Below are 3928 nucleotides of genomic sequence, written 5' to 3' on the forward strand. Positions count from 1 at the left end.
CGCCGAATCCTCTGAGTCAAGTAGTAAGTCTCGCTGTCAACGGCGTAATCGAACCCCCCTGCAACGTGCGAAACAAATTAAAACGTAATTCTCTAGTATATAATTAATCAATCGTTAACTAATCAAGGACTAAGAAATTAGTACGTACTCGGGAGATTCCAGGGCTCCGTAGCATAGACGTTGAGTTCTTTGAAGAGGCCGCCGTAACGGGACGGGATTCCTTTGAGGATGTTGGCGAGGTAGTGGGTGACGACTTCTTCGTCGGTGGGCGCGAACTGAACACCTGGGTACGACGAGAACCGCATCGCCGTTGATCGCTTTCTTGCTTGATTAACCCTCAACGTCGCTTTTGCATGAGAATGAATGAATTAATTACTTAATTAACGAGGTATATGTAGGGGTAGGGGTAGGTATTGAGCACTAATCCTACGCGGAGTCGGATCAAAGCAAACAAAATTAGAAACTAATGATTGAAGTAGTTCGACTTCAGTCAACTTAAATATTTTGCACTTGCATGCGCATCCAGTTTTGTTTGTGGTACCTTTTATGTTTCCTATCTGGGACTACTAATTATATGCTAGAATATATGATGAGACTATAATGAGAAGAAAAAAAGAAAATATACGTAACGTGTGTCAACTCAAAGGGGTATTCGGGTAAATTTGTTAACTTTTGGGGGTTTTTTTTTCCTCCCTTACATCCTCACAATTAGCTTCAACTTTTGGTTCGTGGCATTTCTTAATATGTACGGTTGTACTCTGGGTCCATTTTTGCTTATACCATTACTTTATATAGTTACCAGGAAACCATTTCTTAAATAAAAATTATCAAAAATTATGGATAATGGCTCATCAGATCATAAATTTTAGGCTCTACAAAATTATTTGCCAATTAGTCAAAATGACTAAACATAGCCAAATGTCATGTGTTATATATATAGCTCATGAAAATGTTAGTCTTTGAGTAAACAAATTTTTTTTCCTTGTGTTGAGATGAACGAAAATGGACAAAAATCATTGGTTATAGATCATAAAATGGTGAATTATGGACTACGCAAAATTATTTTTTAATGGATTAAAATGAACAAATTAGCCAAAATCATTGATAACAAATCATGAAATTATGAGTTTGGACTTTTTGAAGTTCTCCATGGGATGAAATGAATAAAAAAGACCAAAAATCATGGGTTATATAGCTCATGAAATCGTAAATTTTGAAAGCTATGAAATTATTTGCTAATTGGTCAAAATAACTAATAATAGCTAAAAACTGTGGATTAAACCTCATAAAATTATGAACTTTGGACACCACAAAATTATTTCTCAATGGGTCGAAATGAATAAAAATAACCAAAAATCGTGGGTTATGTAGATCATGAAAGCATGGATTTTAATATTCGTGAAATTATACGCTAATGGGAAAGAACAATAAAAAATGACCAAAATTATGGATTATACTTCATGAAATAATAAATTTTGGACTCTATATTTTGGACTTTGTAATATTGTAGTCAATGGGTCAAATAAAAAAATGGTCAATCATTGTGAGTAATAATAATGCATAAAATTATAACGTTTCAACTACATAAATAATTTGCCAATGGTTTGAAATGAATAAAAATGGTAAAAAATGTGGGTTATAGCTCATGAGATCGTGAATTCCAGACTCTGCAAAATAATTTATCAATATGTCAAAACCAATAAAAATGGCCAAAGATCATGTGTAATAGCTCTAAAATTATCAATTTTAGACTACACTAATTATTTGCTAATGGGTCAAAATAAAAATGTTCAAAGATGATCGACTATATCATATAAAATTATGAGTTTTGGAATCCACAATTATTTGTAAATGGGTCAAAATGAATAGAATTAATTGCCAAAAATTATGGGTTATGGCTCATGAAATCATGAATTTTGTCTCCATGAAATTATTTGGTAATATGTCAAAATGACTAAAAATAGCCAAAATTTTTGGGATATAGCTCATGAAATGGTATACTTTGGACTCCGCGAATTATTTGTCAATGAGTCCAAAAGAAAAGAAGGCCAAATATCATGGGCAATAGCTCATGAAATAGTGGATTATGGACTACACGCAATAATTTGCCAATGGGATGAAATGAACAAAAATAACTAAAAACATAGTTTACAGTCTTATAACCATGAATTTTAGACTCTAATAAATTATTTACCAATAGGTAAATATGAATAAATTGCCAAAAATCATGGGTTATAACTAATAAAATCGTGTTTTTTAGCCTCCCTAAAACTTTTTTTCTAAAATGATTGAAAATGGATAAAAATTATGAGTTATAGCTCATAAAATCATGAATTTTAAACATTAGAAAGTTGTTTACCAATGGGATAAAATGAAAAAAATAACCAAAAGATTATGCGTTATAACTCATGAAATCGTGAATTTTTTTAGACTCCATAAAATTATTTCTCTATGTGTCATAATGAATTAAAATTACCAAAAATTATAAAGTAGCTCTTGAAATCATATATTTTGGCCTCTATGAAGTTATTTTCTAATAAGATGAAATAAATAAAAATGACCAACAATTGTTAGTTCCTGAAATTATAAATTTTGGACTCTACAAAATTATTTTCCAGTGGGAAGGAATGATGAGAAGGGGTAAAAAAACATGGGCTATAGCTCATAAAATCCTAAATTTTATCCTCCGTGAAATTATTTGATAGTGGGTCAAAATGATTAAAAATGACCAAAAATCATGGGTTATAGCCAATGAAATCATAAATTTACATTCTTGAAATTATTTGCTAGTGAAATTATTTGCATTCTTGAAATTATTTACTTCATATCTATGTATCTGCTGTGGAAGGATTGAGTTGTAGCCTTATGTCCTATTTGTAGGTATATTAATTTAAATAATGTGTTTTTGAGCTTTTCGACTTGACTAGTACACAAACCTTCTTTTCATGTACTTATGTGCATTTTGTGTCAAAATGTGAGCAAACAAATAAAATGTATTTATTAAAAGATGATCAAAGATCCACATCTAATAAAATCCACAGAAACTGAGTGTATTTATTCAAATATGGTCAAAGACCTATACTCATGGATTATTATTTGTGCGTTTCTCAATGGGTAACCATCCTATATTCAATATAAAATATATTTAGAGATGGCGTAAATCTCCCGCCAAACAAGATTGTCTCCCTTGTATGTCCTATATGGCTAAGGTGATAGAGTGACATTTTAGCATTTAATTTTAAAGATTAAGTTAGCTCGAGTCTTTATATCAGCTTAATTATTAATCACAATTTTATAGCTGAATATATATCTTATGAACTAGTTTAAGTCCTTCACTTTCTATTTCACACACTTATATTGATTTTCTCATCTTTTCATGTGTGCATATAGCAGTATTTTTCTCATGTTCATATATTCTATGGTTCAATTTTGATCATTGTGCTATTTTTAGTTCAAATTACTATGTGAACATGTGCGCATATCTCTCACATACACTTTTTAGATGGTTTCCTCTAATTTTATCTTGTATCTTATATGTCCATAGATTTGTTTTCAAACTTTTGATAATAACAAAGGGGGAGAATTGAGTGATATTTTGTTTTGTGCATTAGTTATTTGGTTTCTCAAGAATTTTTTGAGAAAACTCAAAGTGTTATTGTTGGGGAAGCTTCACAATACCTGTCCTTTCATCACACCTTCCATGTATGCATGAATCTAGAGGAAATATTGCATACCATTTCCTATTTCATAAAAGTGGATGTGCATTTGTTTGATGTATACATATCTCAAACATGTTAATTGCGATATTTCAAATTTTAAGGTTGTTATTACTAAACAAGGGGATTGTTAGGATATTGTTTGTGCATTATCTCTTGTTTGAGTAATAACAAATATTCATTTGAGTTTAATCTATATTTGAAATGATCTA

The sequence above is a fragment of the Asparagus officinalis genome, chromosome 8, assembly GCF_001876935.1.
Source record: "Asparagus officinalis chromosome 8, Aspof.V1, whole genome shotgun sequence".
In the NCBI taxonomy this organism is placed as follows: Eukaryota; Viridiplantae; Streptophyta; class Magnoliopsida; order Asparagales; family Asparagaceae; genus Asparagus; species Asparagus officinalis.